This window comes from Triplophysa dalaica, chromosome 2, assembly GCF_015846415.1.
Source record: "Triplophysa dalaica isolate WHDGS20190420 chromosome 2, ASM1584641v1, whole genome shotgun sequence".
NCBI lineage: Eukaryota > Metazoa > Chordata > Actinopteri > Cypriniformes > Nemacheilidae > Triplophysa > Triplophysa dalaica.
Genome location: NC_079543.1, coordinates 22,099,364 through 22,123,377, shown reverse-complemented (window position 1 = coordinate 22,123,377; position 24,014 = coordinate 22,099,364). Strand labels below are relative to the sequence as shown.

Below are 24,014 nucleotides of genomic sequence, written 5' to 3'. Positions count from 1 at the left end.
GAATGAACAAAGTCAGACATTGAAAAAAAAACAATAAATATAAGATATTAAATATAAAATTGGCAAGACAAATACAACCCCCCACCCCTAACAAGAAACATAACTTTAAATGCCTTAAATTCACTTGTAAGGCTTCGAAAAGTTTTAAAGGAACAGTTCACATCAAAAATGAAAGTTCACATTGACGTAATAAACGATAAAGAAAAAAACTAAAACAGGTTTTTAAAATATTATTACAAATAAAACACCATTACAGTGGTTTGTACAACTTATGTGTTGCATTCCAAGTCTGTTGAAGCCGCACGCTAGCAATTTGTACTGAGAGAAATTTCAAACACTGTAGAGCTTAAAGGTTACCCTTAATACTCTATTTATCCATTTCTTCTAATATATCCAGACAGGTTGTCTGACATGACACCTAAACGACATTGAAATAAGACCGGGTTGTTGATAGTCACATTTTTATAAGTCATTTGCTGCAAAAGATTTACACGTTATCCCAGAAGATCCTGTTGGATCATTTCGTATTCACACATCGAGATTTAGAGGAAGGCCTATACCAGCTCTGTGAAACAGAGATGGATTAGAAAAGCATTTGGATGCTTATTAAGATCCGAGATGGGGTTGAGATTCAGAACGGGTACTTCAAGAGGCGTTTTGATTCATCGGGGGCAGAATTAAAAGAAAGAGGGGAGTAGACGCCCATTCTTTTTCCTCTCCGAAATCTCACTGTCTGCAACAAGTTCAGGCTCCAGGGAAATAAAAGAGGGATGTGTTGTGAAGGAAAAGAATAGCTGATAAAAAACAGAGGTGACATCAAATCAGATCTTTCCCCCGCCCACTCTTTCAACCTTAAATCATCCGGCACATTTCATAAATTGGGGGGTAACTCAAACTGAAAGTGGAGATGCTACAAACCAAACTAGTTTTTAGAAGCGTGACAGTAGTTCAGGTGGTTTCAAATTTGAATAGTTTTATCTACAGCAAAATGAGAATATGTACATATATGGGGAATTGCAATAAAAGTTCCATAGGTTTATATTTTACATTCCTGTTTTAACAGTCGGCGCATATGTGGAGTGATAACATGTTGGATTAGATGGTGAAGAAAAGGAAAATATGCAAATGTTCATGTTAGAAGTGGCGGCCAATATTTAGAAAAGGTTAAGAGCTCTGCCTGGGGTGCGCCTGCAGAGATTCTTTAATCACATCATTTTAGCATGTTAAAAGACAAAAATGACAGAGAAAAACAGACTAAAACAAATGGATCATCTTTAATTTGATATATTACCAATGTGTTTTACTGCTTTTGGTTTATGGGCCTGGAACAGATGGCGGTCTTACAGCCTACCCCTTCTTCAAACGGCTGTTTCCACAACACTCGCCTGCTTTTGCGGTTTTTAAGAGCACACAGTTAAAAAACCTTGAGACGTGCTGGGTTGTTTATCTGGGGGAACATTCATAAAAGCTCAGCAATGTTATCTAACCCTTAAAGTTCAAATTAGAAGAGCACCGGTTCTCTCTCACTCGCGATGGGTGTGCGCTTTAGCTGTGAGCGGACTGATGTTCCACTTTTGATTTCCCTGCTGGTGGAGTCTGAGGGGCACGAATATTTGTCAGCACAGATATGGGGGCAAGTATTTAACTGGCTGATATAACAAGCAAATGAAGCCCATTTCCATCTAGCGGTCTGAGTCAGATGCTTAAAATACTTCTCATAATCCCTTTGAAATTTACAAGGTGGCATGTCACGTCCTCAGTGACATTGGGATGAATTTATTGTTGGGAAAACAAACTGAGTTTGGGCAAGAAGAGTTGAAAGAGAGTGTTATTTCGTCCCATGACAAGCACGGTTTAGTTATTCTTCAAATGGTGAAGAAATACACTCACACCACCCTTACTTCCTCTGCCTTTTGAAGGTAAACAGTATGACCTCATTCATCTTCTGGACTGTCCTCCACAGATTAGTTCATCTGAAGGCACGTTTGGTGTCAGAGTCCAAGAGCAGTGCAACCTTTACTGTGGGTGCATCTTGAATGTGGGAGGAAGTGGGGAGGGAAAGGAAAGCGCTTGTTTTTGGTTTTAGCATGCACATCAAAACTGCAATGCACTTGGGATGACAGAGAGGAATTGGTAGAGCTAAGAGTTGTTGACCTTTACAGCTAAGGGCCAGGAGAGGTAATGATACACGCTTATTAAACTATCTTCTCATGTACTTGGGCAAGGATCTTTGGAACAAGTGCCAGAAGAGGCACTACACAAACACACACAGAGGAAAAGCATGCTATCAATTCACCCCTCGATATTTACCAACATCAAACCACAACTGCTTGATTCAGTCATATTCAGTGACTCACACAAACATGCACTTAGTTTAGCTGTAAACGCTCAGGGCAAAAAAGTTGGTTTGCTTGAATTCCTCATGAAGTGACCAATTATTGAGTGTGCTCTTCGGTAGGACATTTACCTGCAGGACTGTTCTATAGGTCACTTTAAATAAAAACAGCTGTTAAATGACCTACAACCACCCAAGATTTTTCAGATGTATCTGTTAACCCGAACCTTTCCCTTAAAGAGTATTTAGTCTCTTTTTTGGTTGCTCAGTCAATCAGTCACTTCCTTTCTCAACATCAGAGTAGACTCTGTCAAACAGCTCAGTCATTCATTTACTCATTCCCCTCGGTTACACACTCAGCCTTTCACAACTTCAACCCAGAGCCATTGAGAGAGAGTTCTGCCAACGGAAGTCCAAAACACTATAGCCTCATGTGATCCATGGAGCCTTCAGATAGTTCCAGGAAGTTATGTTATCTCTTTAAATGCTATATTTCTTTCATTTTTTATTCATTAAATGGCTTTTATCTATAAATGGGTAAGAAGTTTACCACAGTTGGTCTGTTTAGTCGCAGCTCCATGCGTAACTAGTTACTTCCGGGAACTATTGAGAGCCCGTGTCACGTGATTCATGGAGCCTTCAGATAGTTACAGGAAGATATGTCTTCTCTTTAAATGCTATATTTCTTTCATTTTTTATTCATTAAATGGCTTTCGTCTTTAAATGGGTTAGAAGTTTACCTCAGTTAGTCTGTTTAGTCGCAGCTCCCTGCGTTTCTAGGAACTTTCGGGAACTATTGAAACTGTGAAAAAAATGTTCCATTTGGAGTCAACGGAGAATACGTGACTCTCTCGCTCAGTGGCTCTGACCTCCCTCGCTTACATTCACTCACTTACTCAGTCACCCCCTCAGTCACTCACTCAGACAATTGCTGCGTACGAAATCGCCTACTTCCATACTATATAGTAGGCGAAAATGACTATGAGTCATGAGTAATATGTCCGAAACCTCAGTTTTCAAAAAACAGTAGGCGAGAAATACCCGGATGGTCTACTACTTCTGCCGAGATTCATGAGGGTGGATCGGATAGACACTTTTCTATCCCATGATGCCAGGGGGGCTGAGCAACAGTGAAATTTCAAAAGTAAATCAAATAAATATAGCGGAAAACTTTGAGCAGGAAATCCGTTTATAATGGAAGTGCCATTAAATGAATTTCTCTTGACTAAATTGTGTTTTTATCAACTCTCACATTTAAGTTGTTAAAACATCATAGGTCAAAGAGCATACGGGTAACATGACCATAAAACGAGGCGGGTGAAGTATATCCGAAATGCATTCGTACTCGCCCACTCATACTGTATATAGAACGTGCTGTTTTAACAGCCGATAGGTAGGTTCTTATTTAAAGGGATAAAAAACTCAAATTTGCTGTAGCGACTCGCTCAATCTCGCTCAAAATAAATTTGAACGTCATTTTTAATAATATTAGCCATAATGTACAGCCTCAACACTCCCTTTCTGCAGGTGGCGCTAAACGTACCATACGCTGCTATGCCATCCGCCACCAAATACTACAAAAAGAAGATTGCGATTGTGTGCAGAGGCTGCACATTATGGCTAATATTATTAAAAATGACGTTCTGTTTTATGAAAATAAAACACGATTCACTTCACAAAAGGTCAATATGTCACCAGGGGCCGCTTTTTGGAATTATGTGCTTTAGGAACTCTTAGGCAGGTGGACCCTATAGACTCCCATTATATGAAGTAGAGAGGTCTGCAGATCTACCATACAATCTTCTTTATGGTTCTACTCAAGAAAAAATGTCACCTACATTTTGGATGTCCTGAGGGTGAGTAAATAAACGGCAAATTGGAGTTTTTGGCTGAACTATCCCTTTAAATTCAGTACGTACTCTCACAGTATGCGATTTCGAAAGGAGTCAATCATTACTTCAAATACTCACTCATCACCTTAATAACAAACTACGCAACTCACTCACTCACTCACTCACTCACTCACACTCTGACAATCACAACTTCAATTACTCCTTCACTCAGGTAGTCTTTCACTCACTCAGAAACTCAATCACAACTTCAATTACATTCAATCAATTACAACCTCAATTACACTAGCATCAATTACACATAGGACTCAATTACACACAGTCTATCTCAACCTCAACTCCACACAACCTTACTTACTCATTTGCTCACCACATCAATTACACAGTTAATTATAACCTCACTCACTCACAACCTAACGTCCTCATTCACTCACTGCCTCAAATAACTTGCTTTCTTTGTGTCATTTTGCATCTCAAGCACACAAGACACACCGAGTCATAAAACGGAGAAAAAGCTTGCAGCCATAGCATTTTTATCTCATGGCACTGTGCATATCATCACCTCCATTAGTTCGATATCTCAGGTCTGGGAAGAGGACAACAGCCTAGCTCTGACAAGAGCAGGCAGATCGAACTGAAAGTATTGCATGTGCAATCATGAAAATGGTTTTACGGCATTCGGAGAGATAGACACCTTCCGACGCTGCGAGCCAGACGCAGGCGTCGGCGCAAGACTATCTAAAAAAGCGATGGATTCACACACATCTAACTGATGGTGGAGTGGGTCACTGGGGATTACTGTGAGACAGGAGTCGGCCTGCCAGGGATTGAGAGAGCGAGAACTGCATTGTCAAGAAAAGCGAGGTGTCGGTAATCGACAGCCTCCCGTACGCACACAAATGAGTGCATGTGTGCGCACACACCCGTGCATTTCTCCAGACGCTCCTTTGCCCATAAGCTTGACGACGGGAAATGCAATCTTCAGAGAAATGCAATCTATTCGGCATCATACTCACACATGCGGAGACCTTCTGAGCTCCTGAGAGCAATACTGCCTCTCTCTGTTCATGTATTCTGTCTGTAGATCATAATGACCTGATCTTCACTGCTTTGATTTATTTCCATGCCGGCCATTTCATACGTGCAGGGTCATTTCAGCCTCACACATAATGTCTCTTTCACAAGTGTACACTGTGCACAATGCTCCCACTCATTCTCTGTTGGGATTTTAATGGTCTGATACATACAACACACGCCGAGACAAACTCAGTTAATTTACATTTGCCTCCAAAGAGGGTAATTAGGGGTTTGCTGTGACTTAGTGCTGGATAGAATCTGTGTTTGTGTGTGTTGTATAAGGACCCTGTGTGATGTTGCCCTAAATGACAGAACCATAAAAAAGCACATAACTTCCAATCTCTTTCACTGCTTTAATGGTCTCTACGAGGCGAAACAAATTGCAGACAAAATTTCGAACACAAATTTTCACCAATAGCACTCGAACCGAGCAAGCTTCCGTCTGAACTCGCTGAAGAAGTTTGCATATTTGAACAAGCAGACATGGTTTAGTTATTCACGTTGTTAATCAAAATAAATCATTTTTTTTTAAATGAATGCGGAGGATAGGCTAGTAGCTGTGTTTGTAGCACTGGTTAGCCGTTTTTTAACTGCAAGACCATCTTGGACCGGCAACAAACTAGCTACCAGCTAGTCATATTGGCTTAAGGTGGTCAAGCTTGTTTTTCAAACTAGTTAGCAGCTAGTTAGTAACAAGCTTGCACTAGCTAGAACCACCCTATTTTAAAACAGATATCTACCAGGTGGCATAGGAGCAATAGAGTACCTCAAAGATGATTTAATTTTGTAGGTCAAGGTAAAGCCACACTGCTTCCCTTGATCGAAAGCAAATACTTTTTCCCATATACTTCTGGAAGATCACAATAAAATAAGATGTGTCTAGCGCAGTGGTAAGAGCATTGCGTTAACAACACAAGGTCGTGGGTTCGTTCCCAGGGGATTGCACATACTCAGAATCAAAAATGGAAAGGATAATGAAATGTAAGTCGCTTTGGATAAAAGCATCTGCCAAATGCATAAATAGAAAGTAAAAAGCTAATGCGAAGCTATAATGTAAATACACGACACTACAGTCGCTTGATATCAACGTCACCACCACCATGCGTCTGACAACTTTTCAACTTAATTAAAAACGTGTTTCCTGGTAAGTCATTAGTTTAGGAATGAATCCCAAACAATGTTTTTAGATATTTGTCCTCTTGTTGCGATGACGTCTGTTGTCTCCGCCAAAGGATGTTGTCACTTTTAGCAACTTTTGGCCCTTTTAAAGACACAACAAAGGTTTGAAAAATTACAAGCAGGTTACAACTGGACTGTTTTTTGTAGATTAAAACTAGAAGACATCTAGCAGATTTGTTAACCACAGACCTAATTATTTCAGGCAATTTACCAAAAACCCATTTAAAAAAAACAGACTTTGGGGAGATGGAACCGGAAGTGCATAAATGGTATTTTGCTTCTAGAGTTTGCAAACAAAAATATGTAACCTCTGAGGAACTCTATTTAAAGGTCAAAATGGGCAGCAAAAAACAAAATATTACAAAAATAAAATAAAACACATGGATTCTGTGCCTTCAACAGCATCAAAGAGAAACCTGCCAGTACGAGTTGTGATACAATGAGGTGTTTCTCTTTCTCTCTATGTTTGTGTGTTCGTCCAAGTTTGATTAAACTTGTGAGGGTCACATTTTTAAAAGCGCTCTTAAATACAGTTACATTTATCAAACGTAGACTTGTATGGACTTTTAAAGTGGTCCTTACTATTTAAGTAAATCATTAAAATCTAGTTTTGCTTATATTCTAATTAAATAAATTTGTGTGTACAGTACTGACTTTAATTGTAACAGCCAGTAAAATAAAACACCTTCACAAGTCCAGTGGAACATGTTGATTGATCTGAAGTGCTCCTTACCATTTGAAAAGCTTCTTTATAGGCCAAATCATGTGGTTTTAAATCTAATTTCGACAAACGGTTTGCTTAGGAGTTTTGTCTATTTAGTGTGAATAGCAATAATATAATCTTAGTGTGCAACCATTGTATGTATGAGCAGTCCTTGCTTATACAGTAGGTGTGTATACATACTTTGGGAACAAATTTGTCCCTTAAAAAAAAGGTATGTTTTCCAAAATCTCTCTTTGAGAAGATGTGGGATATTTTATATCGCTACTGTCCTTCTGAAACCTAATATATCTATATTGGTTGATTTTTATTTATTGCTGTCAATCATTATAAGTCATTATCTTTGTCACAGGATTTTCCAATTATTTAATCAATAAGAAGAATTAAAACGTGCTTGCAGTTTTTTTCCATTGTCTGAAAACTGTGAATTTGGACATCCAAAGTTTTGGAAGAACAGCAACATTAAGAATTGAGTTTAGTCTACAGAAATTATGATCAGATATGTATTTTTAAAAAACTCTTATGTTCCTTATTTACAAAGCTAGGTTAATGTGTGTGTGTGTGTGTGTGTGTGTGTGTGCATACATGTTGTAGTTCAGGGAGCAAAAAGAAATGCATAAGATTCAATAATATAACACTAACAATACAGACAAACAGATTTCAGAAAGTCTGGCCAGTCCAGCTGCTGAGGTATCAAGTTATCATCCCCTAATTCATTTTTAGCACTCTGGAGGAGAGAGAGAAAGAAAGAGTCGTTGTCAGCCCCATCAGACACAAAACACATACACTGGTATTTATTATAAATGAAAAGCTATCTGTCTCCACCACATCTATAATGTGACCGACTGACTTTGTTCTCTCAGATCCACAATAGGTCTAACATCAGGGTGCCTCCAATCATAACCGACCACTTTGAGTTCCCATGGCTACCAGAATATTTCACCATTAAAGACCCATCACATATCATGACGCAGCACTCTCTGAATATCTGCCTGCAAGCGGTCGTGGATTTTCAATTACAAAGGCTCCATTTGAAGTAATCAGGATGTTTAATTAGTGATCATTTTGATCTTGGCAGGCATCCTTTGAATGTCTGTAGGTACCCGCTAATGGAGAGAGAAGGGTAAAGAGCAGAATGTGTCTTGCCGCATTAGTCAAACCTTTGTCCTGTACTGGCCATAAATAAGTAGAAGCTTACACACACACACACACTCACACATACACTTATTTTTGTGTGCCGTACTGTGCTCAAAATCAACCCAGATATACTGTATACTGCTGTTTAGGATCTATTGACAGAAATGCAATATAAAATAACTATGTCTTTAGAGTTGTTTAAACACGTTCCATAATGTACCCATATTTTTTATTACCTTAGAATGAGCTATTTCTATACATACTCCACGAGTCCCCTTGCAACCCCTTTTGTTAATATGATATCACATCTTAATGCTGTGTCAGCCACCGTAGTGCTTCGAAAGGGAAGGGTTGGAGTGAGCCGTTGGTTGCAATTCGCAACCTCACCGCTAGATGCCGCTAAATTTCATACACTGGACCTTTAAATCATAGTTTTGTTAAGTTTAATATTCTAAAATGCAAAACTAAATATTGAGAATGATTAGCTTTTTAACAGCAGTTTACAGTACAGACCAAGCCAAGTATAGACATTATAAATGTGACCTCTGGAGGACGCAATCTCTGCAACGAGCCGCTAATTTTTATATTATAGTTATAAATAGTTATATTTGCAAACAGCAAAACCACTGCAAAAGTTACATTTTCAGATAAACTAACAGTGTATTCCGAATGTAGGCTTATTGTTTCTCATAGGAACGTAAGATCTTTTCAAAATTTAATGGTGATTTAATTGTAGTCCGAAACCAGAATGTCTGGTGTTTTTTTTCCCACCACCTGCGGAGAAATCCCCAGCCGAATTACCTACTGTTTTTTGACATTCATCAAGGTTGTTTGGTTATACAAATCCAATATACGTTTCGTAAATCTATTCTAAATGCACCGTTTAGTGTTGCTCTTTAGGATGTTCAGGGATTATAGTGTCTTATGCATTGAAAATACCGTAAATCGCACTGTAAAAAGCACAACATGACTCACATAACGTCACATAACAGCCGCACATGAAGCACTTCAGCGAACGGAGAGAAACAGTTCACAGATGGCAGAAAGTGCATCCTTTTGGCATTCTTTATTTTACAAAAGCACAATGTTTTGTGGTTATCGTGGATCTCCGCAAATAAATGTAAAACCCTTAACAGCTTCGAATGATGTGTCTGTATGATGACCAGATGAGATGATTCATAGTTTAATAAGTATCTGCTGTAAATGCGACCGCGTAGATGCACACACAAAATATACAACACACATGTTCTCATAAATTCGAGCTAACATGACCGATAGATCAGGATCGCTTCTTCACTACACAGAGAGGGTTCGCAGGATTACAAACTCGCGCCTATACCGTGAATTTATGTTGAGTCACCAAGGAGCCATGCACATTTATTTTTACAGACTTCCTTATAAGAAACAATTACCATCCGAATAGGGAGTTGATGCTTTCCATTACACTCCTATAAGTGTCTGGAAACTCCTGTGAGCATCCATTCTGAGGAGGAGCCGGGGCGTGGAAAAACCCTCGCCAATATTTTGAATTTAGACCGCGATACCAACCTCAACTGCTAGGTGTCAATGTTACATACAGCTCCTTTAAGTATAAAATTGGTTTCTTTAAACAGAAGGGTAGATTCAATACTTGAAATTATCTACTGCTAATCAGAGAAGAAATTAAGCCGAGCCATCCATCAAAATGCAGAAAGTGGAAAGTAATTGAACCTTCAACTAAAGATAAAATTGCAAAAATCTAAGCATCACATCTTGGTTGCATTCACACTGTTAGGTCTGCTGCACAGATCCAATATTTTGAGACATAACAAACGAGACAAAAAAAAATCGGACATAACCGACTGTGTACATTAAAACTTCACCAGACAATATATTGATTTGTGCCATGCAGTTGAAACGAGTCTGAAGCGCGCTATCAGTTGGTCTCGCAAGCAAACGGATGTGCTCCAGTGGGCTGTGCTGATATTGGTCAGAGTTGCATGAGTTGCAGAGCGAAACGGTTTCGTTTTCAGATGAGAGGCACATTTACATTCATCCAAAACAATTAACTGTGTTTTCAAACCATGTAAATGATCTGTTTATGCGTGTCATTGTAATGTTATGAAATTCAAATTTCTTTTCATCTGATGATACCGAGTCTAAGATGGGGGTTGATAAATATGAACAAATACTATTATACCACATCTATGCCAAGTATCCCCATAAGTTCAAGCCTCACATTATTTAAATTTTCTGTTAAGTTAACCATGTAGCAAATTCCATCTGATGTCTTTAAATAACCCAGAATGAATTTCCACTCACATCCAAACCATTATTTTAACATCATTGCATTTATACTGATCAGCTCAGTGGTGCTTTGTATTATTTTGCCTCTGTTCTTTCACAGACTGACAGCACCAGCAAGGGATTTCCTCGCCGTGTGTCAGAGCCGCAGCTGCTTTCCAAAAACGTCCTTTTATCTGTAACCGTGAAGGTCCCAAAGGTTGGCCCTTCACCTTCTTAAATCGTCCTCTACCCCAGCATTCTCCACATTTCCCCTTCACCCTCTGCTGCTCTCTGAGAAAACAAAGCTCATTTGACACGAGGTGAAGGTAACATGGCCGCTCAAAACTGAAAACTGGGAATATGGGAACACCGAGTCATAACCAGGAAGCGGTTTATAATTAACTGTCACCGAGTTCGAAAGGGGCGAGATACCTGCACTGAGAAGCCTGTGGAGCCGGAGACACAATGTGTGTGTTTTGTGTTTTCACATGAATGGTGCGATCATGCGCCGTATTGTTGGCATAATGGGGCAATGTGCCGTAAACAATCTGCGGTTAGATAAAGGTTTTGTTTGGGTTTCTGCACCGAAGCCTTCGCGGCGTGTATGTGCGTGCAGGACAGTGTAAACAGTGCTGTCGGGCTCTTGTCAATTTATGGTCACTTTCCGATGAGCACACACGGTGAATGCAAACCAAACACAGTTACCGCTCTGCCCCTGCAGATCACACACACATTTTCACACGCGGTGATATAACCATAAATACATATACGCTGCCCTAGCCAAACTTACACACATACACAAAGATAGCCTTGGTCAGGTAGTCCTTGCAATGCTAGCTGGTTTCTGGGGATTTTGCGAGGATTAGAGGAGAGTACAGGCTTGATAACACACACAAAGTCACACACACACAAATAAAATGTGCTTAGCTGATAACAGTCCCACCCAGTTGTTTATGCCATAGGCACTGCATTTCCACTGCAATGTATTTCTTGCCTTCGTTTTAAGAGTTGGCAAAAAACTTTTCTCCACATGGACCTCACAGGCCAGGTCAAATAATATATATATATATATATATACATATGAATACCAAAATAGTAAAGGTCACCGAAGGGCAGTGTATGGCTGCAGAGTTTCTGATTCTTTAAGATTTCCTGCACTCGGCAGAAGCTTTTGTGAAAGTGATTTTTTCACCTTAATCTGTCTCGCTCGCTACAGTAGTTCTGTTTCAGCTTACTTGACTGCTACCTACACAAGAAGGCTATCTGCCTAAGAAAGAAGTATTCTAACCGAAAGGATATCTATACATGACCCTTTGAAATGTTTAACACAAGCAGTGTTAACAAAAATTTTTTACGTAACTCAACAACAAAAAATTGAGAAGAGAGATATGATATTAGCATGTTGCTAACAAGTTAACATCACAACAGCCAAAACATTATTTGTAAGGCTACAATCACTAACTTTTGCCTCTATAACACCATACATGTTCAAAACATAACATTAAAGATGACTAATATTTACTCTATATTTACAAAAACTGACATTGTAATTTATACATCATTATGTTAAGATTAATATTCTTAATCGGTAAAATACCCTGATAGCACACATACAGCTGGCTTACGTCTATTTGACGTCTGCATTTACATCTGCAAGACATCGACAATACATAGTTTGCTCATCTGCATCCTCTAGATGTCATATAGACATCTAGAGGATGTCTGTAAGATGTTTATGATTTAGAATGGATGTAAAGCTGCTCTTTCTAAAATGTTTTTACGCAGCAGAACTCCTGATCTTTAGCAGACGTATTACAGACGTATTACAGATGAGCAAACTATGTATAGTAGATGTCTTGCAGATGTAAATACAGACGTCAAATAGACGTAAGCCAGATGGATTGTGCCATCTGGGTCAGGAGACAGCTGTGAAAATTGATTATTCTTATGTATTAACTAAAGAAATGCAGCTTTAACGTTAACTTTCACAGTTTTATTTTAAAATTAAATAGATCTGCCCAACATCTTGAATTTACGTTTGTCACTATGCATTCTGGGATTGCATTCTAAGAGAAAACGTACAATGCTGCTTTAGAAGACATGTTGGAAAGCAGCATTATTATGCCGCCCACGTTTGAGACAGACATGTCAGGACGGTGTCTAGGTAATGTTGTCTAGGTAGGGCCCTATAACTAGGCATTGAAACAGAGATGCTGCCTCACACGGCTCTCCCTGACCTCCATATTCTCCATCTCTATGTAAATGTCTGACTGACTGTAAAATAACAACCAATGGCGGTCTGCAGGGGACAGTCCATTACCCACTACACACAATCATAGAAGGACTATGTATATAATCACAATAACTCAGGTTTTTTATAAACAGGTCGGTTTTGTGAGCTGGTCGGACTGGAATTGGAAGATAGCAGGTAAGGCCGTATGTATTCACGGCACACCGCCCTGCCTACACTCTCAGCATGAGGAAACTGTGCACACAAATGTGTGTGGAATGAGCTATTGTGTATGGAGAGAGAGATGTGCGAGTGTGCCGAGAAGGTGTCGAGGTTTTGCTTGAAGGAGGTGAGATGAAATAAGAGGTGAGGAAAACACTTTTACCATACTGATGCTCAAGAACAACAGATGTTTTTGTGCGAGTCAAGAACCGGACAGAAGTCCTGACCAGGAAAATATCATGAGGTCATTATAAAAACAGCAGCAGTCAATGAAAAGTAAGGACAGAAAGAGAGCTGTAAAAGTACAGCTTTCACCGTTGATGTCCTTTCCCATCACTTACTCTACTTTGGAATGAGTATCAGGAAAGAGAAAAGGTCTCTTCACTCACATTCTTACCGATGACCTTTCTGAAGAGAGACAATAGCGATTGTGTGTGTGTGAGCTCATAGACAAGAAAAAAACACGAGTCAGTTCTCTTTAAAATCTCTTTTTTCTTCTAGACAACAATGAAATGAAATTAAGATCAAATACAAGCTTTTGCGATGTCTCCTGCATCTGAGATGTGATTTTGTGAAAGCCAGTCAATCACAAGCTTCAGAGGAAATTTGCAGAAGTCTGGTATGAAAATGCAGATAAATAAAATCAAAACTAATTTCTAAAATTCCAATTGTGTAAATTGTAAGCAAAATTACAAACATTGATTGTAATAAAGTTTATAAAGCATGAACCAAATCCGACAGATGCCAGGTTTAATAAATAAGCATTTTCACAATGTTGCAGACACCTTATAACATTGTTAGCACCTCACCTGTTTCAGTTGAGTAACCTCATTACCACACCCAACCTGCTACTACATATGTTTCTATCAAAATGTCTGTGCACTTGCATCTTTCATAATAAAATGTTCATCAGTCCCGTAAAACAATAGACAAAAATGATATTAATTTATAACATGCACCTTAATGTTTTTAATACATTACGTCAATGTTATTTTCATAACTTTTTCCGCTTAAGTCAGCCGTTTATGTTTTGTGGCCCGATCTGCCAAGTGCATGAATGTAAATGTATTTAAAACCAATATCTCCAACAATCATGTTTGTCTATTTTTGGTTGTGTAGTATAAACACTTTTAACTGATGTTTTGAATGTACTCAACAACATTTTTAATGCCAAGCATTTGGTGATTTCTAAAAGGGGACTATTTTCAGTCTTGGTCGTGCAACCCCTGTAGTGTGTCTGAGCCAACAAGCAAATCAAAAGCGACTGTTCCCTTCCAAAAAATGAAGCTTTGTCATTGTCCTGCCGTAATAAAATGCTACAGGCTTACCATAAAATTTGTAATTGAAAAAGACAGCGGAGGCTCTCCACGGCTTTTCATCAGCCGTTTCACGATAAAGAGTCTAAAAATATCTCAAATGTTTCAAAGGCACAAACAATTGTTTCAGTGAAACATTTCTGTCGGTTTTGAATGAAAGAAACCCTTTTTATTGAATTGGCATTTAGAGACACGCTACCGTATCCAATGCTTAGAGTCACTTATTCTTTATTTTGTAATGAAAGTGGTATTCAATTCAAGCCTTTATCAGTTCAAGCATTTACAAATACATCTTCACATAATTCTTTTAAATCATGACAAACATTTCAGTCAAGTGGCTGAAATCTAGAAAGGGAGAGAAAAAGATAAAAAAGGAGAGCGAAACAGAAAGAGAGAGAGAGGGGGAGAGAGAGACAGGGAGATGAAGGAGGCCTTGACACTGCAGTCTATCAATTTAATGTGGTGCCAGCAGGAGTTTCACATCTGTTAGGGATGAGGCCACGCTCTCCCTCTATATCTCGCTGTCTCTCGGCCTCTCTCTCCATCCCTATCTTAGTCCATTCCCCTCTCTCTCCCTTTGACAGGAGCAGGACTCATTATGCTTTTATTAGGACAGAGGAATGTGTGTGCGTGTTTGTGTGTCTGCCTTCACAATGACATCACAGAGCCGAAATGTCATTTTCCAGAGGAACGTGACTGGCTACAGTTTTCCTGTTGTAGTTCTTGTCCTTTCTGCCTTTCTCGTGTACTTTGAGGTTTTTACACTGCCAAACACTATGATGACAAGCTGCCCTTTTGACCCAGAGTGAGCCAATGTGAAATATGCATGCGTGCATGAGAGGGAAAGATAGGCTTGAGAGATGAACGTGTCAGGTGTGTATATGAAAGCCGAACACAGATCTGAATTGTTATTGTTGACCACATGAACAGAGCAGGTGGAAATGACATATGCGATGTCGATATGCACTTATCACAGTGACACAAAAGGGCACAACAGTAATAAATCATGACTCAAGCCCTCTGGGGTTCAAACAAGCAATTTTCATATTTTTATAATACACACAAGCCCAACTTTTTCAATATCCACTCCTGACCTGATGGGAATGCGTAAACTATTTTACGAGGTGTTTGAATTTGAATGATGGGAATTGTACACAAACATATGTACACAAAACACAAGAAAAATCCTCTTCCCTAACCCCCCCCCTTATACCTAACATAGCTGGTACAAAAGCAAATTGTACAAAATTGAACAATGAAAAATCACTTATGATTATTTATCTCCATGTCATTATATTCCAAAGAATCTTACATTTTCAAGATACATCCCTGTTTGTTGATTTAATCGGGCATTGGGGTCAATGCTATCAAAACCTATTCAAACCCCTTTCAGTTCGCTCACAAGCCCCTAGAGGGTCCCAAATCCCCGGTTGGAAAACACTGCCATTAAGGTTAAAGCGATAAAGTAATATAAATAACAATTTGAAATAAAAGTGGTACCGTCTTCTCTTGAGGGCGAACGTGACCTTCAGCCTCAGCGACAGAAGCCAAAGAAAGCCTTTTAAAAGCGGATGCCAGCAGGCTTTGCAGGAAGCTAGTAGAGTCCAGCTGACTTCAAACTTGTCACACCCAACATTTTTTCATGGAATGTACAGCTGTGCTTAAATAAGAATAAAATATATTTAAAAATAAAAATGAAAGAAACGTACAACGACCGATATCCAGGTGTACCAGATGTACAATTTTGCTAGTCCAGCTATGTTAACAGGGTTAACACCCGGACACAAAAACAGCTTCTTCCCTCAAGCCATCTACCTCTTGAACAGTTTACCTACCGTGCAATTAATAACTCTGTGCAATAATAATTAAGTGCAATATTAATTATATCCTCCAGATAATACACTGTCTATTTTATTTTCACTTTTTCTGTAAATTAAATTTCATTCATTCTTCTGTGTACAGCACTTACCTTGTACTACAGTTGTCTATTCCTATTACTTGTACATATTTACATACACACATAGCTTTACTCTTTATCTTTGTCTTATGTTTATTGTATTCTATTTCTTAATTTTTTATACCCATAGGCCCTTATTTAAGTCATCTGTGTACTGTATTCTGTAGTGTTTTAGTCTCTGTGTACTGTTGTTGCTGTTACTGTGTACAGGATGCTCCTGTCACCAAAACAAATTCCTTGTATGTGTAAACATACTTGGCAATAAAACACTTTCTGATTCTGATTCTGATTCGGTAATGCAATGTGCAGAAGATGTGAGGGTACGTACAGGTAATGTGAATACATTTACATATTATATACATACTGTATCTAAGGTACGCATGTAGGAAATTGTGTGCGAGATAATGGCATCTGAATAACTCTTTGTGCTTCCCCATTTCTCGAATTTCTATTCCTCCCTCTCGTTCTCCATCATCCTCACCCCATAGATAAAGCTCTGAGGGGCCTTCAGACGGAATAAAATGGTGACAAGACATCATCATTTTTCAAACGGGTTCGAGGGAAGACAGGATCAGCAAGAGAATGGCCTCTTACTTCAGTCCATAGAGAGATGACTGGGACCTTTATCTAGTCTCTCTCTCCCTCAGTTTGCGAAAGGCTAAATCCAACCTCGCTACACAGAACGTCTCTGAAACTCTCAATCACACGACGCCTCAAAACTCCTGAAGCCAAGCTCTCTTGTCTCCACAACCGCAGCCGAAAGAGACACAGTTACACATTTCTATTTTTCATGCTCTGTGGAGAAAGAATACTTACTTTTTTGTTCCTCTACTGCTTATGGTGGTAAGATGAAAGGCTTTAGATCAAACACTCCATGTACCTGATAGAAAGAATGTGAGGGTAAGAAAAAAATCAGAACCTTTAGCATTCTCTCTATACTCTGTCCTGTTTTCCCTTCTAATACATGGTACATGAAACGACTTGCTTGGCTCCCAGTGAGCACACGAACATCAAGACCACAGTGGCACAACAGAAGTGAAAGATTGAGAGGTTTTGACCAGACCGATGGCTGGTTATGCATTACAAGCTTCACAGCTGGTGCTGTGTGGGATTCATGAGGTCAGTAAAAGAGTCTGGAGATGTCATAGCAATTTACAGCAAACAATTCCCTTTAGTTAACCGTGGGGTTAAGCATCTAGCTTAAGTGCACATTGGTGGGGATCACGATTCAACTTCAACCCAGCAATCTTTGGGTTATCAGCCCAAATGTTCAACCGCTGTGGGAAATCACCCATGAAGCAGCACCACAGAACATCATTAAAAAAAAAGCAGCATACCAGTAAGAAATACCAATACACCAACCCACTGATTAAACACCATTATCTTACACACAACACATGAACAAAGGACAGCAATCCCAAAAGTAACACATTCAAATGACCCATAATTCTCAATTATGTCATTAAAAATCTGTATGACAGTCGTTTTTTCCAGAACACAAAAATACATTTTTAAAGAATGTTGGTCACTGAACAATGCACCCAATGTTCATTTTTCAAAATATCTTTTATTGTGTTCCACAGAAGAAAGTCATACAGCTTTTGAATGACACAATGGTAAAAAATGATGATTGATGGTATTTTTTGGTGAACTATCCCTTTAAAAAAGGTGAGAAATGCACAGAAAAACAATCAAGGCAAAGCAACTGGATAGTTGACATATACACTTTACATGTGTCCTTTGGTGTAACATAATTTTATTTTGAAAACAAACTGTTAAAATATATTTTATTTTATATAATTCATATTTATGTTTATAATATAAAAAAGCATAGGAGCTTTATCTTCATTGTTTACTGGATCTAATGGATTTAACTTCAAAATGTACACCCATACTGTATATGCATAACACACACATTCTGTATACACTAGTAAACATACTACTGGTCAAAAAAAACTTTTGAGGTGTGATGAAAATGAATTATGGATGCAAAAATATACTTATGCCTACATTTGTAAAAAAAGGATTTTATATGGATGGTATGGACTTGATAAACAAAAGAAGCCAAAAAGAACCTAGCATAAATGCTAAAATACTCAAAAATCAAGCAGATTCTTGTGTTATAGGTATAAATTACAAGAAAGCAACAAAAACAAACATTCTATGTCCTGAGGGAGCTAAAATCTTGGTTAAGGGGGGAAACAGCAGCATGCCTATCATTCAGTTTCCTACAGCCTACTGGGAATAGAGTTTGACGTTTTGGGGGCAGTTGACAGAGTGATAAAAAGAACAAGAGAATGAAAGAGATCTTTGAATGTAGGATGTACATTTAGTGGTCCAAGAGTTTTGTGAGACCAGATGGTCCTCGGGGCTAGTAAGGGAACACGCACGCACGCACACACATTGTGCAGGGTAATTTATAACAAGAGACTATCACTGTTGTCATGATGATTATCCCCCATAATCCTATTCTAATGTAACTCTGGACATGAACATATGGCAAATTAATCAAACTCAAGACAGTGTCAAACAGTACAGGAGCTGAAGGTCAGCTATCAAGGGCTGAACACCCAATATTAATTTCAAAAATTACATTTTCTGCCTTCAACGTCGAGTTTACAGTTCGTCCGAGTGCATGTCATTTGAAAACTGTCACCCATTTATTTATAGTAAATAACAGACGAACAACAAAAATAATGCTGTGGGAAATGAATTATATATAAATATATATATAGCATTGATACTTGGAAACATGGAATGTAATGTTTTCAATCTCTGTTAAGATTGGTATGTTTAAAATATTTTTTGTTGTTGTTAAAGTAACGCTTAGCAAAACGTTTTTTCTGTGTTTTATTTGTAATTTTTGCTGTATATATGTAATATATTCGCCGCCATTTTGAAGGTATCAATGCTGAGATGTTCTATCTTTTTCATTCAATTTCGCTTCATTTCAGAGATAAAATGGTACTTTCTTGTTGTGTAATATGTTGTAATATTATGACACACGATAGAAACAGCCAAAAGCTTCAAATCAATGGTACAAATACAGGACATATAAGTGTAAGTTATAGAACTAGAAGATAGTAATAACCAAAAATGAGGTTGGAGGCCGGGTTACTTGGGTATTTTACGGCCAGGTAATATGGATCTGTGTTGTAAATAAATGACAAATTATATAAATTATGGTTCCTGACATCTTTGGTGAGATAATTTCGTTACATTATCTACTTGGTTTGCTTTTGTTTCGCCAGTATGACAGTTTAACTGGTCTTTGGTGTACCGCTCAGTATAGTTTCAGGTCACTGCTCAATGCATCAATACCTCCAAAATGGTGCTACGGTGACGTCACACACAATAAACCCACATGTCTTTCAAAGACTGACACGTATAGTTCACTTAAAATTCGGTGTATTAGTATCTGAAGCGTTCACACTTTCTCTTTTTGCGCACTCAGAATGCAAACGTTCTATTTGATGAGCTTATGATTGTATTATATTATATGTGAGTGATGCTGAACATGTGCCCTACATGTTTTATTTATTATTAATCATAAAACTGGTATATTTCTACGTATCTATTATAAACAATGTCACATATAATGTTGGTTTTAAACTAAGTTAAATGCAGCCTGCCTATTATAATATTTGTGAGATTAATTTAAGTGGGAAATAAATGTATTGTGCTGTTGATTTGAAGTGAAAGCTGCATCTGTTTCACAGTATACTATAGTTTTTAATCATTATATACATTGTTAGCGGGGGAGCTCAGTTGGTATCAGGATGATTCAATTTTTGAATAATTGTTCTATGTTTTTCCAGAAAGAGAGGAACTTATCCCAAATTGTAGTCTCTGGCATGGATGGAAGCAAGCTTGCTGCACTGTGGCACCACATTGGACCGGGTAAGACTGCCATACAACACACAAGAGTAAACGGGCAGCTGCTATTTTTCTGGATAAAAATCCAATCGTGTCTACCTGGACTTTATTTTGCCAAATAGTATATGTTCAGGTTATACTGCTTAATGTTTGTCAGGCCATCCATCCACCAGAAATCACAATCTCCGCAATACAATTAGAGGCACCGTTACTTAAAACACGCCATTACAGGAAAAGACACAAGACTGCATTAAGCCACAAGCAGGCTAGAGACAGAGACATCTTCTTTATGAGGATGAGTAATGAGTTGACTAGTCGAGAACAAAGCTCTGACCCATGTTGTGAGCAATTAGATTAAAGAAACGCAGCAATTTGCTTTAATTACATGTTCCACACTCCCCCCTCAGGAGTGAAGGAGTTCGAGAACGAGGGAGTGAGACACTTAAGGGGCCGAACGACTACACAGGCTCTAAAGATAAGCTCAGAATGGCATGAGTGAGCGTCTGTAGTGCATATAACATGGCTGCCTTCTGTTTTATATGGATTGACGAAAGACCAGGAGTGAGTGAGAGTTGTCACCTTTGACCAATAAGTGGGGGTCACCAATGCCTCCAGTTTTGTTTCCAGGCAAGTAAAGTTTATTGCAATAACAACTCAATCAATTACTGCTCCTTATGTGGTAATAAAATCACTTCGGCTAATTTTACATATTTACAAAGGCACATCAGGATATAATCAAACTGTCGCCGTGGAAACCAAGTATGTGGAATGAGGAGACACCTGCCTGTGGCATAGTTGTCTTAATGTGCTATTTTCTGTGCCCCTTGACCTTCCTGGGCTTTTCTCCTGAATGCTGAGTGTGACGGAGAGAGAGGGGTTAGGGATATGGGTTATTTCATTAGCAAAGCTTGTGCTGATGCAGGGCATAATTAGCCGCTAACTGTCAATGAGAGCAGTCCTTTCAACTACCACTCTAATTGTTGGACCTCTTTTTTTTTCTGGCTGCCCGCAGTGCCTTTTTTAATTAAAATTCCTCCCTTTTACCTCTTCATCCAAGTCAAATAGATAAAAGCAAGTAGATTTACGAAGGGAAAGAATTAGTAATAGAGCCCAAAATGGACCCTTTCTCTACAGTCTGGTTGACTTGAACAAGTTACAATACACTCACATTTTACCACACCACCCCCTTTGAATTTGTTATAAATCGACCACAGAGTATATTGTTTAAATAAGCAAACTGAAGTAAATGTGCTAGAAAATTGTGCTACTTATCATTAAAAATGTAACTTAATTTAAAAATAGTACTTACATTAAAGTAGGAAAAAAACTGAAGATTTTTTTTTACCAGTAAGATACTGGTTTTTTAACATAATTGTACATTATACAGGCATCGGTTATAGGTATCGGTATCGGCGAGTACGAGTAAAAAATATCGGTATTCGTACTCTGTCTATAAAAAATGGAATGGATGCATCCCTAATCCTAAACCAACCCCCTTTACCTATATTGCTCAGAAATTAGTTATCTAACCTTGACAGGAGCTTTTGAACTCAATTGAGCTTTTCTGAATGTGCTAGGATGATGAAATATTGCCCATATCTATACCATCATCCAACACACAGGGTACGACCATGTACGTCAGAGAGCTTGTATCTCATACCATTTAGATCCCACATCTGCGTGTGAGCGTGATGTATTTTTTTGGGTGGATCGAAGAGGTCAAGCCTGCTCCCCGCTCTGAGCGATGATGTGTTCATTCTCTCCATCCCACTCCACTCCCACCCACATCACGCACCAATGCTATGATACATCCATTACTGAGAAACAAAGTAAAGGGAAGGGCTAAAAACGAGTAGCCTATGTGATGTTAGTGCTAAAAAGAGTGCACAAAGCACTAACCCTTATTCTGAAACTAAACCGTAAATTAAAATATCCTACTTGGTAGCATGGTGAAATTAGCAAACTCATACGCTGAAAAGTTTTTACAATTTTGTAAAACATGGTTTTTCATGTTCAGTCATCAAACTTGATCTATACATGTGGATAACATGAATGATTAATGTTATGTAAAAATAGAATTGTTGGGCAGAGGATTCGAATTCCCAGCATCCTTTGCCTGACACTGCATTAGGAGAGTATTTTTCTGGAATTTTATTTCATGTGTCTTTCTGTAAAAAGGAATACCTGTTAGAGTTTGAAGTTAAATTATCTTGGAGATTCAGAAGAGATATGTTTCAGTTTTATACTTAATGTCTTGGAAAAGTTAAATCACAAATTTAAAGGGAAAGTTCACCCAAAAATATATTCGGTAATCCAATTAATCCCACTCAAATTGTTCCAAACCTGTATAAATTACAAAGAGAGATACAGAATTTGGAAAAATTTTAGCACTTTTTAGTTTTGGGGCCTCATTGACTACAATATTTTATGCATTTGTTTTGTTCTGTTGAACACAAAGAAGATATTTGTAAATTGTAAGAATGTAGGAAGGCAAACAGTTCTGAGGCCCCCCTTTTTTCCTATTATGGTAGTCAATGGTGGCCCAGAACTAACAAATGTCTTCCTTTGTGTTCAGCAGAACGAAGTTATTCAAAGAGAATTACATGAAAGTGAGTAAATGATTAAATTTTTTTTTTTACTTTTGGCTGAACTTTCCCTTAAAGTCACTGTAATAATAAAAACAAATTTTCAATATGAACTGAAAAATCTAAGTTCTATTTATAATAATCATGTTCTTTCGGGAACTTGAACATTTTAAATAATGGTGAGTACACAACTTTAAGATGTGCAAGCAATGTACATATTATGTTTGTTAATCCAAAAGATTTATTGGTGTATCATGTGACATTTTTGAGAGAAACATGATTTTTTTAAATCTAGGCTGAAGTTGATTTGTTAGCATTATCATACGTGATAACAGCCCAAAAGTGACTGACAAAACTTTTACTTTTTGTAAGAAAAAAATAACCTAAAAGGGTCAACTCTTAATTTCATGGTCTCATGATGATTTAATTTTTAGCTTACACAGCCTAGATGACTCCTGTATAGGGGTACATTTGGGATGTCCTCATTGGACAGGTTTACAGATGCGCTCCTAATATCCCACTCTATCCAGGCACCATTTCACAGATCAGGCCACTGTCCCGCTGTGACACATCTGGAAAAGCACTTGTTCAACCAGCACGGGTTTGATATCTCACAGGCACACTCGCATCATCTCTCTCAAACACAAACACACACTGACACACCAAATGTCAAACTCAATTTCCCTCATTTAGGCTCATCTTATCTATCTTATGAGGTCTTTTCCTCGGCACTCCAAAATTATGGTAATAGCCTCACCTGCTGGGCAGCAGGATCAGATATAGAACACACACATATTGATATATGTCACCTTTCACCATCATACCAATCTGTCAACGTTGTTTTGAAAAGTAAGGACTATTTTAAATCTCATCCCAAGTCGCTATGTATATTTGTGAAGACATTTTTAAAAGCGTTGCCCTCATGAGTACAGAATACCCAAGCGTGTACACTGGCACACATGTCGTACAGTCAAAAACACGATGGAGAAAAACAGCAAGAAGCAGAGTTGTTTGAAAGGCTCTCGGTGACTAGAAGAATCAGGAAGCAGGAATTTACAGAGTCCTCTGTGAGCCAGACCACTACTTGGCAGCCAAGGACTCTCTGAGGACTGCTGGGACAATTCCACAGTATTGATTTTTGGTCTAGAAGCCTTGTATCTGCAGAGAGTCTACAGTAAAGCTTCTGAATCGGGGAAGTTGTCTGTTTGTGTGTGCGTGTCAGTTTAATGGCCTCTCGAGCCATCAGCAAGTTAAAAACAATTTC

At 38.4% G+C, this 24,014-nt stretch overlaps 1 protein-coding gene across 1 annotated transcript in view; it reads right to left on the bottom strand.

Moving 5' to 3' along the window:
• Positions 1 to 24,014, bottom strand: part of LOC130432999 (zeta-sarcoglycan) — a 217,581-nt gene that overhangs the window by 169,546 nt on the left and 24,021 nt on the right. The gene's annotated exons all lie outside the window — the stretch shown is intronic.